The 20,650-nt window shown below is 34.4% G+C and overlaps 1 long non-coding RNA gene across 1 annotated transcript; it reads right to left on the bottom strand.

Moving 5' to 3' along the window:
• Positions 1-12,496: 12,496 nt before the first annotated feature.
• LOC123540393 (uncharacterized) lies at positions 12,497-16,050 on the bottom strand. The gene is made up of 3 exons (XR_006684166.2): positions 15,824-16,050; positions 14,756-14,828; positions 12,497-13,459 (listed from the first exon to the last, which is right to left on the bottom strand). It is a non-coding gene; the product is annotated as an uncharacterized LOC123540393 (long non-coding RNA).
• Positions 16,051-20,650: the final 4,600 nt, after the last annotated feature.

The following is a 20,650-nucleotide window of genomic DNA, read 5'->3' as shown; positions in this document are numbered from 1 at the left end:
GCTACCTTGTTACCAGGGTACATTCAAATTAATTGAACCGTAGCAATGTTTTGTATTTCGTGTAATTAAATGTTTTAACTGCTACAATCTCAATTCCGTTTATCTCTGTTCCTCCAAATATACTTTTTGTACAGATTTGAAGATACATGACCCTCCAAAGGTATTTTATTTTGAAAGATGAAGAAAAATACGGATATTTAACACTTTTCGGTGTACTTTGGTTTCATTGTTATTCGTAGAAGTATGCATAATTGATAATTTTACTAGTCTGCGCGGTAGCTTTCTAATATAAGCTTAAAATGTATATGTCGCGGGGCTCGTAATTCCATGGTAACGCATTTTCTCTCATTTCTTAAAAACTATGTATGAAAACGGGTTTTTCAAAGGCTTCAGTGCTATTTTGTTAAAGACCAACATTGAATATTTGGGTAATACAATTAGCAAAATACCAAGTACTTTACATTGTACCTTGTTTTTTCGAAAAGTTTAACGCACCCATGGCAACAGAGATGTTTAAAATAGCTAATATCTTGTTTTTGATCGTAATTTCTTATAAAAATATAAAAATAAAATTATCTTTCTTGTTAATGTTGCTTCAAAACATCTTGTTTCTAGCGTAAGTAATATTTTTGTGTTATTTGTATTTATTTAAACAAATTTTACAGCTTAAAATACTTACAGCAGTACCCCACGTCTGACATTTTTTATGGAAAAATCATTCTGTATGCTGCTACAATTCTCATGGAAATTGTTAAATGCAAATAAAAAGCCGAAGCTGTGTTCCTTAAATAGACCAGTGCCAACGCTTTAGAATTTTGCATTTAGATATGTAGGTCACGAGCTTCGTTTCCCTGTTAACATCAATTTAATTCGAGAATCCACAGTTTTCTACTGAAATTTGAACAATTTTGGAGCTTAGTTTTAGTATATAAGTAACAAATTATCAACGAAAACTCGATAATAGGTATTATAAATCAAACTGCCTGCCCATTTTTCTGTTTAAAAATGGCCGTAATAAGTAACCTTTCATCCGACTATATTCCCAATTAATCAGTTACCATCATCAATTTTCTTACATTCCGCATAACATTTCAATAAAATTACATAAAAGAAGCAAGCAAAATATTGATCATTATTCAGAGCGAAAGACTAATCAAAAATATTTCAACAAATAATGGTTGTTCAAAAATTAGTTCAAATAAAGAAAATGCACAGAATTACGTATTTTCAAAATAAAGGCTATTAATTTTGTGCGATAACTGACACGTAACATCATGACGTCAATGATGTCATTTTAAGGCAACAATGTTTTGAAGCGTTTCTGTGGCAATTTATTCATTATTTCTGCATTGTTAACCCATTAAGTATCAGATCGGAGGCAGGTTCATGATTTTTTTTGCAGAATAACGAATATACAAACACACTGAGTTTGTCGTAAACGTCGTAAGAAATCGTCCCGTTTGCTTCCAGTTGGACATGCGCACATTCAAATATTAAGGTAACCTATTTCCTTAAATCAATTTAAGGCAAATGCAGGGGCTAAATGTAAGGATGAAAAATAAATCGTGACAAGTAGAAACTGTACATTGAGTGCTTTGCTCTGCTTAAAACGTCTACAAACAGTTCTCGGTACTCTTCTGAAACACGCAGACCAACTGCATTTTCGAGAAAAACCTGTGTACATAACGCATACACTTTCGCAGCTGGGCGAAGTGATTGAGAAAAGTACTAAGAACCACTTCGTTATTAGGAAAACTCAACTGTCCTATGAAAATCCGTCGATAGGCAAAAAGTTAATTTTCCCCATGTGTGCGGTATCCAAAAGTAATGTGAGCTGGCCATCCAACATTAATCAGTAAAAACAAGGAATCCGTAAAAGCGAATGCCGTTCCCCGATGCATGTGTTTGTCCCAGTATTGGGAATTAGAAACCAATATTTACCAACAGCTTATTAGAAACCAATAATGAAAAGAAGAAAATTGTTTAAAGAAAAATAATTCAAAAACTACGTAAAGTAGAGTTATGGTTCTTTGACACTGCACTTCTCGTCAATGGCCTCTATCATTTTGTAAAGTTTTAATGACATGCCATTTAAACTTTTCAGTAATACTCTGTTAAAGCCTTTTTAGTATAATAAAGGGAGATAATTCAAAAACTAGGTAATGTAGAGTTATGGTTCTTTGACACTACACTTTCCGTCAATGGCCTCTATCATTTTGTTAAGTTTCAATGAAATGTCGTCAGTTCTTTTCAATTGATGCTCCGCACAAGACTCATTTTGTATAATAAACGGAGATGATTAAAATGCTACGTTAGGTAGAGTTATGATTCTTTGACACTGCACTGTGTCTTAATGGCCTCTATGATTATGTGAAGTTTCAATCAAATACCATTAATACTTTTCAAGTTATACTCCGGACAAAAGTGTTACGGACGGACGGACGGACGGACGAACGGACGGAAGGACTGAAGGACGGACAAAGCGGCAACTATATGCTCGCTTTTCGGGGGCCATAAAAATCCGTGAATGGTCCATTAATACAGATCTTATGAAATGTGCTGCAATGTTAAAAACTCTATTTCAACTCTCTTCAAAACCTTGCATGTAATCCCTTTACTTGTAAAATACTTTCCAACCATAATATTTGATATTTATATCGCATAAGATCGTGTCATTTTTTTCCTAATGGTCAAACATTTTAGGGGTGCAACCCTCAAATCCCATCCTTACCCCACTTGCAGCTTCGCTTCTCGTTCGCAGCTATGCTGCTCTATTTGACGTATACTTAAACTCGCCCACGTACATCCCTGTGAATGAATCATCACGTAGATTATGTGTCTTAATTTAAGTATTCAACTTTATCCCAGTTTGTCACATAAAAATGCTGATATTCGTATGTTTTCAAGTTGTTTACCTGACTTCAGTTGACTTGCATTTTACTGTATACTATTCAAAATCCCTTTTTATTTTCTTTTTCTTGCAGCAAATGTACGGATATCTAATAGAAAATAAGTCCACGACGGAGTGATAATCTAGAAACTGTATCAAAATTGATCTGAAGTAGCAGAATTTTATATGAAACAAAGATCAGTTCCTTTATTGGTACACTGTGTATCTTTTCCGCACCTGTAACGCAATGAAACGTATTAGCGTCTGATGGCCCTTTCACGCTTCCGTATAATCAACATTTGTTATAGGAAATTCATTTTGAAATTATTTCTGAAATGTCTACGTCTGCAGCTGTCAAATACTGACACTTACAGACAACATCAAAAAGGACCTTTTGAACGATTTGACGAAGTTCCAAAAATCTCCATATACCCTTGCTCCGTTACGGACCCTGTGGGATTTGTGTTTATTCCGAGTTCAAATGTTTTTTCGTAGATGAAAATCTGACACGTCTTGCTAAAGCCCAGGTAATTTCAAATCGTCAGAAAGTACTAAAAATGGACACCCCATTAGCTGCCGTTGTAAAAATATATCTGGCATTCATTTAGGAATTCGAGTACTTAGAAGAAAATCATTGAAATTCTCGAGGGTGACTTTATTTTGTAGTTTTCTTAACGCTATTTATTTTACCGACGGCTCCAGTTGTTTCGTCTTCGTGCATCTTTAGAAGTTGATGTTAACCGATGGGGTGGGACTTACTTTAGAAACAAATTATTCATTAGACAATATTGAAAATATTGTTTTACATTAGGGCTCAATTCCATGAATAGTATATGAACTGTGGTGAACACTGTCATATCAGACTGAAATGAAATGTAAGTAATTCTCAACCGCGCACCGGGTTGGACTAGTAATTCAGAGCCTTTTAACGTTTCTATGGGCCGGACTCCTAGCTTAGACACCCTAAGCCAAACTATTTTCCGGTCATTAAGACATTATTCTCCGCATTTTGCAAGTGTCTTTTTGGAAGATATTGTTCTCCGCTTTTGGTGTCTTTTTAGCGACAACATCTTTATTCATTCGTTTGGATACAAACTGGAATGTACAATAACATCTTGTCCCAACTGATAAAATCTAAAGTATGTGCGACTTTTGTGACAATCCTCTTGGAAGGTGATGGCCATTTGTTTATTTATAAGAGGAAAGTTTCATTAAAATCTACGCTGTACAACAAAAAAGATTCGCAAAAATGTAATCAAAATTGTGACTTTCCCATATACTCGAAACAAATGTCTATAAAATTTTCATGAAATAGTAAGTATATAAGTACGATCTTTGTAACGGACAGCAATTTCTGAAATGAGATTTTTTTAGGGTCCCACTATATACATTTAGAGCAAAAGTGCCCATGCCCTCTAACAGCATCACTCTTGTGATAACAAACATGAGCGAGATTTGGCCATCAGTAAGTCTGTCTCGCCGTATTCCTTTTTTATTGTTCTCGATATGATTTCCTTTCTCATTGTGTACAATTTTTAATGATGTGTATATCTATACATACACTATATCTATTCATTCACTTTAACTGTATATACAATATATCACTACATAAACTGTATCTATACATACACCTTATCCGTTCATACACTATATCCGTACATACATTTTATCAAAAATTACACAACTACATCCATACATACAGTATATCTATACATACATTGTATCTATACATACCTTATAGCCATACAAACACTATATCTATACATTCGCTATATCAATACATACGCTATAGTCATACATACACTGTATCCATACATACACAATATCCGTACATACATCATAGCCATACATACACTATATCTATACAGAGACAATATCCATATATACGCTATATCCATACATACTTTTTTTTCGTACATACACTATATCTATACATACACTATATCCATACATACACTATATGCCTACATACACTTTTTCCATACATACACTATATATCCATACATACACTATATGCGTACATACACTTTTTCCGTACATACACTATATCCATACATACACTATATCCATACATACACTATATGCGTACATGCACTATTTTCGTACATACACGATATCCATACATAAACTATATCCTTGCAGGCACTATATCAATACAAACAAGCACACATCTAACGGGATTTATAATGAGGAGCTGCCTTCTTCCAAATGGCTATTTCTATTTTTTCTTTGCGTCTTTAATACCAGTTCATATCACCTATTCAAATCCTTGTTTACTATACTTGTGTTTTTAAAGCAGATTCTTTGTAGGTTGTGTTTTGGTAGATCTATCTTAGAAACTGCTCTTGTAAGTGCTTCACACATATGTTCCAGAGGATTCTTCTAAAGGGTTTTCAAAAAACTGCTTAATTGTTACAAAATTGAATTCGTTACATAATTGTCATTTACTTTAAATTTTACATGGAAATAAAGAACCCATTGAAAGTGTCTGTAAACTTATTTTAGAGAATTATTATTGATAGGGATGATAACCAATGCTTAAAGATTTCGTAGTTTACAAAACGGTGAATCCTTTTCATTATACATTGAACCACTATAAAATCAACCTACATGCTAGATATTGCAGCTCGCTTGGTTAATGACGCTTCCTAATTGAACGCGTTTTCCTCCTTTGTTTCTGGCCGCGTTAATGAACACTTTGTTCACTAATGTAAATCATATTCTGTTTCAATACATCCAGACGAACATAATGAGTTTATTACCTATTAGTAACTTCATTAATAAACAAATTTCATTTTTTTTTGTGGTTGGTTAAACGTCAAACAGACACAGTTACAGATGACGATTTTACATTAGTAACAAGAACATTTATTAAATTTATATTCCCCACCGGATATGTTGTTTTGTTAATTTGGGAACTATATTTCGAAAAATTTATATACAAAAATGACCGTGCTGTTTCTTCTTTATTTTGCAAAATCAAGGGGGAATCTCTGCCCCGTAGTGAACTGTATTTGTATTAAGGATTTAGATCCGTAAACGCAATTGGTAAAGTTCGTACAACGTTTCGCCTTCATTTTCCGTGACAATATCCAGAGTATATGGTTGTTGATGGAACCTTTTATAATTTTAACAAAATTGCATTACTTTCGTTTTCTTTTCAAATAATAACCATAAGAATACAACTGCTTTCAACTGCAGCTGCAATAAACTTTGTTTTAAGAGAATATATGAATATTGAAACAATTGAAGGGCAATATCATACGCATTCACCTCTTGCTAATAGCGATCTATATTTGTGTAAAATTATGAAAGGGTAATAACTCTGGTTAATGAATAGAACCTTATGAAACTGCACACACATCACTGCCCGAAAGAGATATACAATTGTGTAAACTGCCATGAAGATCTATCAATAGATACAGTAAAATATCCGTACCTTTTACAAAATCAATGAGAAAAAGCTTTACTTCTGCTAGGTCAAGGGGCATAATACATTTGAGCAAAGTTAAAGTCCTAAATAATCATTGTGTGATGTTTGGTGATTTTAAATAAAACACTTCTCATATTATAGGAATATTTTATTCTTTTTACCATATCAAAAGGTAAAAGTCGGTTTTGACCGGGTCAAAATGGATAATTCAATATGTGAGCAAAGGTTATGTGCTATTTATTGATAATTACGTGAGGTTTGGGGATTCTAGATGAAATATATTTTGAATATAGGCATATTCATATTTTTCCGAACAGATCAAGGGAAATAATTCTGCCAAAACTGGGTCAAGAGACGTGAGTAAAGTTCATGTGCTAATTGATAATACTGTGAGGTTTGTTGATTCTTAGACTAGCTTAAGGTATTAGATCACTAATAGCGAACCTCCTTTTTGAAGAGTATTCAATTCCTACCATAAACCTACTTTGACAACAATTGTAAGGGGTGCGCAGGTTCAAGCCCTACTGGGACCAAATTTTTTTTCCCTTATTTTCCTTTTTTTCTAGTAAGTTTTTACTTCTTTCAAGACTTATTATTGATTTCTTGTACAAAAATGGACAAAGATGAATCTTATAAGCGATTTCTTGGTGTTCAAAGTGAGTTTACTACTTAAACAGAAGGGGTAGAGCTACACATCTTCAAAAATATTGAGTTACACGCGGTGAAAGTTCTCTATTTTGCTTTCACTCTTAGATTATATATTGTGGAAGAAATTTGGGTAGGTTTTACGTCTGCCCTAAGGTTATTTTTAAATGGAGTAAGCAAAATTCAAAACAGAAACACATCATTCGACCTTATTTTTTCAATGTTGAAGTATGAATTCTGTCTCATTTAATCCGTTTACTTGAGGCACCATAGAAAAAATGATATTGACATTTTTATTTTGTGTTTTATAATTATCTATCAATAGTTTGATGTTTCTTTTATTAAAATTAATGGTAAAATGAGTTCTCTGCAAACGTTTTGGATAGTGGCTATCACTTTGAAATTTGTCTGTACTTGAGCTTGAGGAGATACCATAAGTTATACACAATTTATAAAAAACGGCACGGTAAAAGTTGTTTAAAAATTGCAAAATAGTGCAAAACATGGTTACCTTTCAGAATATACCAAGCAAAGGCGATTTTGTAAACATTACTATTAGTGCTCTAATACCTTAAATACTTTATAAATTAAAAGCATTTTCAATTACGGACGGACGGGCTGACTGACGGACACACAAACAGACGGATACACGGACGAACAGCCCGACAGACAACGTCAAAACTATATTGACAGGGGGTAACAATGCGTACCGTAGCAATACTTAGAGTGCAAATAATATTGTTTTAACCCAAGTCCTCTGAAAATAATTGATACCGCAGACTTACGTCCTCAATTTTATAAGATGTTTCAAAGTATTCATAAACAAGAGCTGTCTGTTGGCAGCGTGCTCGACTGTTAGAAGAATTGATGTAAGTATGGGGTCAAGTTATTACCAGAGAGTTTCATACACAAACAAACAAATAGATAAGACAAACAATAAACCTGTATTTGTTGAACTGGATAAGTCTTGCACCATACGGCAATGCGTAATGTTTTTAAGTAAATGTAAGTTATATGTAAAATAGTTTAAATAACATATTGAATGGTATGCGAAACTAAACAAAGTGCTATGTCAGAAAGGACTAGAACTGAGCAAAAATCATTGTCCTAGTTATGTAGCCTTGCCTACATACGGAGACAGTGGTCGCAGTTTCAAAGTCATATGTCAAAGAGTTGAGATAAAATATGGACTGATACGAAAAACGTAACTGATTTTTAAGTATAAAAAAGGCCAATATTCCGCAAAATATCTTTTACATAGTTGCATAACCTTGACAAAAGATAGAGATCATAACGATGAACATTTGCACAAAGTTTCAAAGCAACATACCGAACAGTCTTTACAAAACGTGGACTTTTACGAAAACTGAACCGTTTTTCAAGTCCAAAAAGGTCCATATTTTAGCCGCAGTACTTGACAGAATTATGCACTCTTGCCTAGAAACAGTAACTGTTATAACAAGCAAATTTGATGTATTGGTATCACCCGCCAAATTGGTGTGTGTTGAGGAATAACAAAGAAATACCCTGCAAAACGTAACGTTCAATGTTGATAATTTGCTTTTGTAATGATTCTTAATAACCTTATAATTTTTTTAACCCCCCACGCATGTTAATCACTAGCAGTACTCAGCTACGGTTTTTAACGTTAAAATGCACGGATTATGACATATCTGTGAAAAACATGTGATAATTCAGATCTGTTTAATTAAACACTATAATTTGTTTCCCTCTTTCAAGAAAAATGTGTCAAAATCAGGTACTTCAAAATGTATAGCCTTCATTTTCAACGTTATCTCCTGTACACAGGGCTTCGACTTTAATACAAAACTAGGTATTTTCGGCGCAATAATTTTCAGTCTATATCCCTTTGAATACATCTACAGTGTACTGCCCAACAACCAATTCTGATTATAACTGGAAGGCGCTTGTCAGGGACAGACTGTTGAAAGATGATTAGGTGCGAAGTTAAAATGAACTACAGTTATTAAGGTTGAAAACATAGACATAGATTAAATGGTTACAGTTGCCAGCCTCTCTGTGAAAAAAAATTAAACTGGGACTGGAATGTATATATAGGGGAAGACAATTCCAGGAACGAACTATTCGTGGAAATAGAGTATGAAATTGTAGGATCAAGTAATTCAGGTTTCTAGTAAATGTGAGATGGTTATGGTCAACTGCGATAAGACTTCATTTTTTGTGCCCCCCCCCCACCCACCCCATGAGTGGTGGGGGCATATAAATTTGGTCTTGTGCGTCGTGCGTCCGTCCATGCGGGCGTCCGTCCGTCCGAAGTTCGTGACTCGCCTAGCTCAAAAAGTATTTGATATAAATTGATGAAACCTTGCATGGGTCTTTATCATGATATGTACTTGCGCACCTTCTATTTTTCGTCTGGCACTGCCCCCTATTTTTAGAGTTATGGCCCCTGAAATAGTCAAAAATGCACATTTTCACCTTGAGACACGCCTAGCTCAAAAAGTATTTGATATAGATTCATGAAACCTTGCATGAGTCTTAATCATGATATGAACTTGCGCACCTTTTATTTTTCTTTTGGGTCCGCCCCCTATTTTCAGAGTTATGACCCCTGAAATAGTAAAAATGCACATTTTCACCCGATTCCCGATTGTTTTTTGCCAATCTTTTCCCCAAAAGCAACATTTCATTCAAGTGTGTGTGATATTCATGACTGTTTTACACGTGTTTGATCATTAGAATCGTCATATTTCCAGAAAGAGTTAGAAAATTGGCATTTTTCATGATTCCGTACTTTTTGACAGTGCGAGCCAGCAGAGTTTTCTTGACAACAGGGCTGATTCTTTAATTAATAAGTTGGTATTTCAAACATATGATCTTTATTCATTTTTATGTGGAATAACATTTTGCTTTTTCCGAAAACACTCGTAAATATTTACAGAAACAAAACCCACCTACCTCGATTGTTTATATATTGGTGCGCAACACCAGCACCGAACGTCGCACAACCCATTTTAAGCGTATTCCCAGTAGGAATTGGATTGCGCGTTTACCGACCGTGTTATTAACAAAAATGTTGTTATATTTTCTGGTCCTTTAGGATCATGTAGTTCATTCAAAACAGGTGTAATAAAGTTCCGCTTATTAATAAGCCGGTGCTGGGGGGGGGGGGGGGGGGGGGGGGCGTGAGAGGTGTTGCACATTCCATTACCTCTCATGAACAGACTCAATCAAGCCAAGTCTGCTATGATTTTGCTTGGTTGCATTCTATGCTTCAAAAGGCTCTTCTTACAGATTTTATATCAAGTGTGTTCTTAAAATGTAATGGTACAAGTACAGAGTTAGGGTTTTTCTATGTTAGCATATATCATATACATGTAACGCACATTTTTGGAATTAATTTGAGCAATAACGGCAGACAGTACAAAAATGCTCTGGCTATTATTGATTCAGAGAAGATTTTCAAAGTTTCTTAATATATATGCCTATAATAAGCACAGAAACGCGGCCATCTTTGACCTTAGGGCAATAATTTGGACAATTAAGGTAGAGAGTCTACCTTTATATCTCATTCCAAATGTCAAAGCTGTAGAGAAATAGATTGCTAAAGTCTGATAGCTGAAAACCTATTTTAACCAAAAAGCCCCATATGTTCAATGAACCGGAACCGTTTGAACAACTTTGAAAGAGAGCTACCAAAAGATCAACTGTGTAAAGTTTCATCAATATCTATTCAGTGGTTTGGGTGGAGATTTTGTTTAAAGGAATATTTGATGAAAAGTGATCACGCCCTCTGGTGCCCATGATTTTGACAAATCAGAAAAGAATTGAACACAATTTGTAGATGGTTACACAAGGACAATTTGTGTGAAATTATTTTCTAATCGGACTAATAGTTTTTTACAAGACGACTTTCAAAGTTTCGACTATTTGCATATAGGGAAATGTGTCACATAAGGACCACTGGTGTAAAATTGTTATAAAATCTGTCTTAGTAGATGTTGGCTTATGGACCCTTTGTTTGAAACTATTTCAAACTTGGACCATCGGGTTAGGAAAAGAATTTCTATTTTTAGCTCTGGCGGCCCATCTGTTTAGTTTCTCAGCATGACCATTTCGGCCATGGTGGTTCCAATACTTTCAAAGCCTTGGGTATTGTATAATCACCCCTTGGATATGGTGCTTGCTTTTTAATTTTGTCTTTTGACAGTTTCTGTGATATGCAGGCTCCATAACTTCAGACCCCCTTTCTAAATTCTAGTTTGTTTAATTTAGATCTGCCCATTGTTTTCTCGATGGGGCAAACCCATTACGCCGCTTTTCATGGAATTACACGCCACAACCTGTGTATCATTGAAGGTTCCATGTTCACCGCCGTTTGAATACATCTGTGGATGTCTGTAAATTGCTTTTTGTACTTTTAGCATGTGTAAATGTTGAGTTCTGCTCAACCCGAGGCTAGAGGGTGTGTACGGTAGCACGCATTTCCACTAACGTCCATGAACAGGCTCAATCAAACCGAGCCTGCAACATTTTCGTTTTTGTCGTGTTGAGCGATCTGTGAAGTTTCCACTTTTTCTATTTTTTTCTAAATTGATCAAACAAATTATCGAAGTCTGTTCAAAGGCGCTCTTTCAGTCGTATATGTAAACATAACGGACCGGTATGTATATGTAGCCTAGAGTTGCAAATAAAATAAACCTGACATAGGATCTTTTGAAAAAATAAACAAGATGAATAATGACTCACAAGGATCAAAGAGAGATTTTTTGGAGTTCCCTCAAGAACGCTTGTACGTCGGCAAAAGTGTTTGGAGACCACCCCTTAGGTGAATTTTAATACTATTTATAACAAATACACTGCATTGTTGAAAGAATGTAGGAAATACTTTATACAAACATAAGCTTCTTCGGGAATATATATTTTGTCTAATATTACATTTACTTCGACTGTCAATGTTCAATTTTGTAGAAAATATCAATCTCCTTTTTCCAAAGTATTTTTCGTTTAACTGTGTTTTGGTTGTGTGTTTAACATATTTATCTAGGTACTCCCAGTAATGGAATATTGGTTAACTTACGTATTTGTATCGTGCCATTTTGTCAGCTCTACTTGCACTTTCATTTTGCAATTTTTGTAACGGTTTGAAATGTACATGTTTTGGAACATTTTCAACACCGGGAGTACCTGGAGAAATGTGGTAGGCACAAAATAAGTTGAGATAAAAGGTCAAAATATTTTGAAAAAGAACTTTGATATGTTCAATAAAACAAAGTATGGGCAAGGAAAGAACATGTGATATAAAAAAAATGTGTTATTCCGAACATAGTAACCTCTCTCGAATGAAAATTCTACTTCTTCTGAACACTTTGGTATACGTTTTAAGAAAAACAAAGGCCTATGAGGCCTATAAACATAAAACTAAAACTCACCCGAGGGACAGTTTAAAAACACTTTACATTAATCTTAATGAAAATGCCGGAGCATTTTGTCTGTGTATACATGTACTTATAAAACAATTTTATCTAAAGCAAAATAACGACATGTTGACACATGTTTGAAAACTTTATTAGCCCATTATAAACAATGCAATTCAGAATCAATGAGATCATTTCATGGTTTTGGTTACAATTATTCAATAGCCTTTATCATCATAATCATTATCCAAATCATTGACTGATAAATCTACACTAAACTGGGATATGTTCGTGGTGTATATGTTTTTGCAAATTTTTGGAACTATAACTTATACGCGTTTTCAAAAAAAAAAAAAAAAAAACACACACATTCAAATAGCTTATCCGATATATCCAAAAGTCTTTCGATTCTTAATTATGCGATGTCAAGATTTGTCAACTTTCCGTCAGAATTTGTACACTATCCAATAAATTTGCTGCACTCTAATTTCTGTTAATTCTACGCTTTTTCAATCTGATTTGGGTGAATTTGCTTTACAGCCGGAATTTTAAGATTTACACGAATGTCTCGAAAAGGCAAGCCTTCTTTCAGTTTCATAGCTTACTTTTTTGTAAGATAAATAACTTTTAAAAGAACCTTGAAACAGAATCGTTTAAAACTTTTGGGTAACCTAAATTTAACGGAATTTTCCGGCCAGTTTAACAATCGTCTATTCGCGAACTGATTATTTCTGTAATCACTACACTATCCGTTGCTATTGAAAACGCTTATATTACGCCGCTCGAAAGTTTCCTTATTTACAATGTTCGTGTGTTATCAATTTACTTGTTAGTTTTATAGAATCTGTAACATTGTTTACCAATATTCTCGGTCAAGAAATAACGTCGATTCATTGTGTATTGGATAATCAGCTAACGTCCTATCATTCTGTAGATAGTGTCCAGCATATCTCAGTTTTATTCTGTCTAAAGCTATTCCTGCTTTTTTACTAACTTTGATTTTCACGTTCTTCACTGTGTTCGATAGTTTTGTTATTATTGTGATTGTAGAACTCTCACATTTTACAAATATCGTGCACAAAGCGTCTTCCTCTGAAATATACAAATGTTTCTATTGAATTCCAAACGAATATATAATGTTAGGGCTAAGGTCAAAGAAGAGCTTTGCAGACCTGCGATTAGAGAAAATACATATTTAACGTTAATTTGTTTGTTTTGGGTTTAACGCCGTTTTTTCAACAGTATTTCAGTCATGTAACGGCGGGCAGTTAACCTAACCAGTGTTCCTGGATTCTGTACCAGTACAAACCTGTTCTCCGCAAGTAACTGCCAACTTCCCCACATGAATTATCAGAGGTGGAGGACGAATGATTTCAGACACAATGTCTTTTATCAAATCGTCACGGAGAACATACGCCCCGCCCGAGGATCGAACTTGCGACCCTGTGATCCGTAGACCAACGCTCTCCCTACTGAGCTAAGCGGGCCGGCACATATTTAACGTATCTTGAATACATGATATCACATTAAATCTTAATATACATGTTAATGTCTTTTTGCAAGTATACTACTAACGATTCTTACCTAGCCGGACACTCAAAAAGTATACTCGGTAACAAATAATGCTTATTTTGCCATTAGTTTCAACAAAACCAGTCGTGTCTATTTATTATGCTCGCATTACATCGAAACGGAAAACATCTCAAGAAAGACTATGATAATTAAAGGGATATGGGTATTTTCATGATAAATAATTGTTATAAAGTCTATTTGCTGTCAAGTTGTATATGTAGATCAGTTACAACTGTAACCATTTTTAGGTTAAAGGATATACAACAGCAATGCTTTCATTAAAGTCTTATATTCGATTTCAAAACTACAGTTTTGTTTTAGATACATATCTTACTATAACATTATATTCATGATTTGATTGAAAAACAATTTAAGGTACTCTTAAGGATAAGGGCATACAATTTTAGGATTGAAATAATAAACACCAAGAAACAACATTTATTATTTAAAGATATATTTCGTATTACGAGTTGGTTATATGCAAAACAATTTTGAAGATAGAAACCGATCGAGTGAGTAAATGCTGATTCCTAATCACTGGTCAACCCTCTGTTCTGTTGGTTTCACCAATTTGGGGCCACAATTGGGTCGTCAGGTGAGGAAACAATGGTTTGAAAATTACTTTTCTTATCATGTAGCCTTTATTCAACTAACAAAATCCATCAAAACTTAAATTTCCTCATTTCAGCACTTCAGCTTTTTTTTCATATCTCGTGTAGTACATGTTTGTTTTTGATGAGCTGCGCATAATAATATTATGAGGTAAAATATCACTTAATAACCTGCATGCAAATCTCAACACTAGTGAAAAATTACCCATTATAATCAAGAAGCATTTTCCAAACACAAAAGGCGCCCCTAGAGCACTCTCAACTCGGCCTGTATCGTTCTGAAAGAAAAGAAAATAATATAATTATATGTTTACAGTTGTATAAGCTTTACAATGCAATAAAATCATCGCCCTATATGCACCTTAGAAATGACTATTCACAAAAAGGTTGTAAATTTGTAATTTCTACAAAATGCAAATCTGGTCAATAAGCAATTATTTGCCTGAATATTCAAGTTCTTGTAAAAAATGTCTTTTTTTACTTTACGTCTACAATATATTTCGCATATCAACGTCGAGCAATACATGCCAATATTTTATGTGAAGAAAATAGTTTCGTTGTATTCGACTAATTAAAAAAGTTTAACATACTTTATTCCAATGAAAGAAAAAACAAAATAAGTTATGGTGCAGGAAATTATGTGGCGTAATTTTAATCGACAATGTTTTGACCTCATTATTACACGTAAATATGAACTGAATAATATTTCTTTCATGGTGTTTTATTTTAAAATGACTCTTGTTTCTTATTATCTTAAGTATTTAATGTTCATTTCACAACGCTAGTGTTCCTAAATCATAACTGTGTTCCATATTTCCAAATTATTGCTACGTGTTTGAACTGAATTGTTGCTGATGTATGAAATACTCGGTTTTAGTTGGTGTAAAGTTCTTGTGATGATTAAAGTGTCTTAATATATTTTAAACAGCATTATAGATCGAGAATACACGTAAGTACATAGTTTAGTAAGCGCTACTTTCAATTTTTCATTTTTCACATTATCTATACAGAGAACTTTAGACAGAAATAACCAAACAGATTGAATTCAGTAGTAATTTCTACCATTGTAGTCAGGTATTCAAACATTGGACAAGTACTTGAGATTAAAATATGCTTTATAAAACGTATAACAGTATAAAACTTATACGAAGTATATCAAGTTGTATATAATACGTTTTATATTCCACAAGGAAAAGATCGCACTCACATTTACAAACATTGAAATACAATGTTTTTAAACATGCACGGTGTCAGTAAGTCATTAATTACTCACATTATTAATGTGCTATACACGTACTCCTAACATCCCATTGATGACAAATTACACAGTGTCTATTCTGGATTAACCTCTACAGTCCGTTTACTATCAACTTCCCGTAAATGATTTTCTATATATGCAATTTGTTAGTGTTGGTTATGAAATCTAAATAAAACTACCGAAACCGAAACAAATTTCATGTGATTTTATGCTCGAACAAAGTAAACATTACATTATCTTCCTTTCGACTGATATGATATGTAATACCCTATTACAGGAAGTAGAAGTTTATGAATAGAAAAACAAAATAAGATATCCTAGTTGAGAGATAACTATAATATAATATGTAAAACAGGTAATCTTTTTTATCAGGTTAAAGAGTACAAATTATCTAGCACATTTGCGATCAGAAACAATGATACACTCCCAAAAATAATACACCCCATTAATGCCATCAAAACGTTGGTCGCTGTCTATTGTATATTTATAATCAGTTGCAGTTTGTCCACTTTTGCTACAGCGTGTAAAATGATCAGTGAATACTACTACAATTATGGAAGATAACCCTTGATAGCACAGATTTCTTTTTATGTAGACCTACAATAATTGCACTCTACTTTCATAAAATGACAGATTATATGTTAAGTTGTATTGCTTTTGAAACGGTGTGTTATTTTGTCGTCTAGAAAACTATTAAATAAAATGATGTTATGAATATTGTCCCACCACATAACAGATACACACCAAAGACAAACTGACCAATTAGTTTCTGAATGGTCTCATTCATATAAACTTCTTACACACAATATCAAAATATGTTGATAAAATCTATGAAGATCATCTAAATTCAAATAACGCACAATAATAGCAGACTCGGCATATTTAAGTCTGTTAATTGGACATAATGAAATGTGGCGGTGTTTTAACTAGGATCGAATTATTGTGTTGGTGATATTTTGGCCCTTTTTCGTTTCAACTTCATCTTCAATTTCTACATCATTAATGTAGGAAGACAGCAATAATCTAACGCAATGATATAGTTTTAGATGCAACATTGGATAAAGGTTACAAGGGTGTGGTACACTGTTTCTTAGCATTTTAACTCCTTGTGTTAATGTACTTTGCGTAAAGTAACAATTTGCGTAAAGTCCCCTTTCCAGGAAAGAATCAGTTTGATATTGTACTTGAATAAAATGCACTCAAGAGTGACTCTTAATTTTTCAGTGTCAGAATCTCGAATTTATCTCGATAACGCTGGATTAATAGTCAATAATTTACCGCTAGAATACAGGGCCACCATTCCCCAGCTCTTTCTTTTCCTTGTGAACTAATCTAAATACTAGATCTAAATACACAATTCACTTTATTGAAGATGTTTTAGTACACGTTTTCGGCACGAAACACAGAAGTACTAAGGTGGCAACTACTGTGCGGTGCTGTGCTTTTAAAACCATTCACAAAAACTTCTACTGCGCTTCCAAAACATTCCATTTACTTTAAGACACTGATCTTTAAACAAATACATTACACCATGTGTTTTATAAACGGAATGCATGAGTCCTAGTAACAGTCAACCATTTTAGTTTAGTTGTTTTAGTTGATTATTTCTCTTGGCATCTAGAAAATACACTTTCGGCCGAAGCTCCAGTTCATCCGAGTTTAGCTCCGAGAACCCTTTCAAGAAACTAGCACCACGCGAGAGGCGTATACATATATTCTGATAATTGGCATTCCTTTTCTATGACAAAGACATAAAGCCATGATATATGCCTACAATAGTGCAAGGAGTTATCAAACACACTCAATGAAATGACCAAAATGCATAACTGCTTATGGTTAGTTGTACTGACGATCATACGTGTAACACTATGTAATAACTGTCGATCAAACGTTTGCATTTCAAAGAATACAATATTGTTTGGATAAGAGATTATTATAAACTGTTTTAAGTTTGTGCATTGTATTCCGCAAACAAGGCAATTACAAGAGAAGCAGACGATCTGTCTCACAAAGGTCTATATCAATTAAGATGAGTTCCACTCCATTCAACACTGTCTCTACACGATAACCTGACCATGATTTCCCCGTAACATCCCATTATACAGTGACAGTATCTAATTCATCTAATTCAACTGACGTCACAGTATCAGGCTTATGGCGGTGATCCTGTAAGGCAACGCATGTAGATATTATAATTCTATCGAGGAGATATTCATAATACATGTGTACATGTGCAAGATAAAATGGCCTGCACTATTAAAAAAGATATAGAATATATTTAATTGTTTCACAGTCCAGATGTAGCACTTTCACGATATGAAATATATTTTGTTCTTGCTCGTAAAACAATCACATTTTCTTTTTATTTAATGCTTGGCAGTATTTTCCCATTTATAGTTCCCTACAAGTGAAAGATATTCTTGATATATTTTACCAAATACATGTAATATAGTAGCGTTCATCTCAGTAGCTATTATAATTATAGTCAATTAAGAATGACTTTATGGTCATCAAAACTCAATTAGTACGATCTTGCGATAAACTAACGATAATAACAGTTTAAAATCATAATAATGTATCTCAATGGGTTTTCTTCAGTATTTACGCACTGTCTAAGTAATAACCGTAAAGGTATCTTGTTATGTGCATACACGATTTATCTCTCTTGTATGAGCAAAATAGCTGCCGTTATTACAGCCACAGCGCCCTGCAAGACTAAATTACTACGAAATTAAGATCAATTTCGCACTAACTTATTATAATATCAATTTAGAATTATAATATATTTAGTTTACCTTTTATGTCTCAATGGGTAACTATTACAATATTTATTCCGCCAGCAGCGCCTCAACGAAGAAACAGGTAAGTACGTTAAACATAACATAGCATGTCTACCAGGGCTTTTATGTAACATATTGCAATCAGCAGCAGTCATTCTTTTGCACAGTTTACGTTTGATATTCTCATTTCGTCGAACACCATGAGAACGAGTTTTGTGTCGTCTTTGAGAATAATAAGAGAATATATTGATTCCGGAATCTTTTGAGAAATTTCTCTTTTATTAATGTTATCATATAAACCAAATGGAAAGGGCGTTTGTAGCAATTTAATCCATTTATGTTCAGAGACATGTCCAAGTTTAGCCTTGAAACCAGAAGTCATGTTTATTTCATTAGAAAAAGTGTCAGATATTTTTTGTTTGTCTATCTATCTGTTTAAGTGTTCCAAATATTTTTGTAACTTCATTTCTCAAATGTGTCGAGCCATTTGAAAATTGTAAACATGTATATTTCTGTGTGTTTTTCCCTTTTGTATATGAGATGCTACCGTTTTTTTGTTTATCTTTGCTGCTCCCTTCTGTTGAATGTTTACTCTGACTTTCTTTCATTCTCCTAATCAAAATTACACACGCATGAAATAGCCTTGTGGTTTCTCTCCTTAATCAATGACGTGATTTTGTTCCCCTGTAGGTAATGACTTACCTTTTTGGAGAGCGGCAGTTGGGTTATACGGCATTTTTTGATATGTTGTTTAAACATGCTTACACTTAAATGACGTCACGTTAATGTGCGATGACCTCATTGTCTTTGTTGCGACCAAAGAAAGAGCACTTCTATAATTTTACTTCTGTTTTAGATAAAAAGCATTTTAAAATTGACATAATGTGTAGAAAATCATGTGCGTGAAATTAGCCAGAGCAGCCAGAGTAGCCAGAGTTCAGCCAGAGTTTAGCCAGAGTAGCCAGAGTTCAGCCAGAGTTCAGCCAGAGTTTAGCCAGAGTAGCCAGAGATCAGCCAGAGTTTAGCCAGAGTAGCCAGAGAAGTCAGAACTCTGGTTACTCTGGCTGGCCAGAATAGCCAGAATTAAGCCAGAGAAATCATAACTCTGGTTACTCTGGCTGGCCAGAGTTCAGCCAGAGTAGCCAGAACTCTGGTTACTTTGGCTGGCCAGAGTAGCCAGAGTTTCTAGGATTTTAAACATGTTTTTGCCAGAGTAACCAGATCCCATGTTCACAAAAGTTTTTCAGTCTTAGCTGAATTTGATTATGAAATCTAATAATTGAGCCGTGCCATGAGAAAACAAACATAGTGGCTTTCGCGCAGTCTGGTCAGGATCCATGCTGGTCGCTTTTAAAGCGTATTGGACTTGGAGAAACTGTTAGCGAACAGCACAGATCCTGACAAGCCTGTGCGGATGCGCAGGCTGGTCTGGATCCATTCTGGTCTCAAACCCACTATGTAGGTTTTCTCATGGCGCGACTCATATGTCATTTCTATCTAAATAGCATATTTAAAACTGAATTTCAAGCTAATAACTATTTTCAAGTGGCTATTTAGAGTAGCCAGAACTCTGGTCACTATGGCTGGCATGAGTAGCCAGAGTTCAGCCAGAGTACAGCCAGAGTAGCCAGAATTCCGGTTACTCTTGCTCGCCAGAATAGCCAGAGTTTAGCCAGAGTAGCCGAGTAACCAGGATGTCAGTTGCTCTGGCTACTTTGGCTTGCCAGAACAGCCAGAATTTCCGAGATGTCCATTGGTTCTAGTTACCCTGGCTAGCCAGAATAGCCAGAGAAAATACTGTAATACCTATTGCGAAATGACCCTTTTGGTACTCTCAGGTTTGATTTTTTAGTGTTTCATATGTATCAAGTGTATCATCGTACCATCGTGCATCGTGGTTTAGTATTAAATAAAAAGTCACGATTGTCCAAACGGAACGCCGTACATAACGGTGTGAAAATGGTGAAAAGTCAATTACTGAACAAAATTGATAGGTAAGACTAAGTCAGATTAAATGATATTTAATAGTTACCATTATATATTTAATGACCCTCATACACTA

This window comes from Mercenaria mercenaria, chromosome 16 (genome assembly GCF_021730395.1).
Source record: "Mercenaria mercenaria strain notata chromosome 16, MADL_Memer_1, whole genome shotgun sequence".
In the NCBI taxonomy this organism is placed as follows: Eukaryota; Metazoa; Mollusca; class Bivalvia; order Venerida; family Veneridae; genus Mercenaria; species Mercenaria mercenaria.
This window is presented reverse-complemented; position numbering and strand designations above follow the sequence as displayed.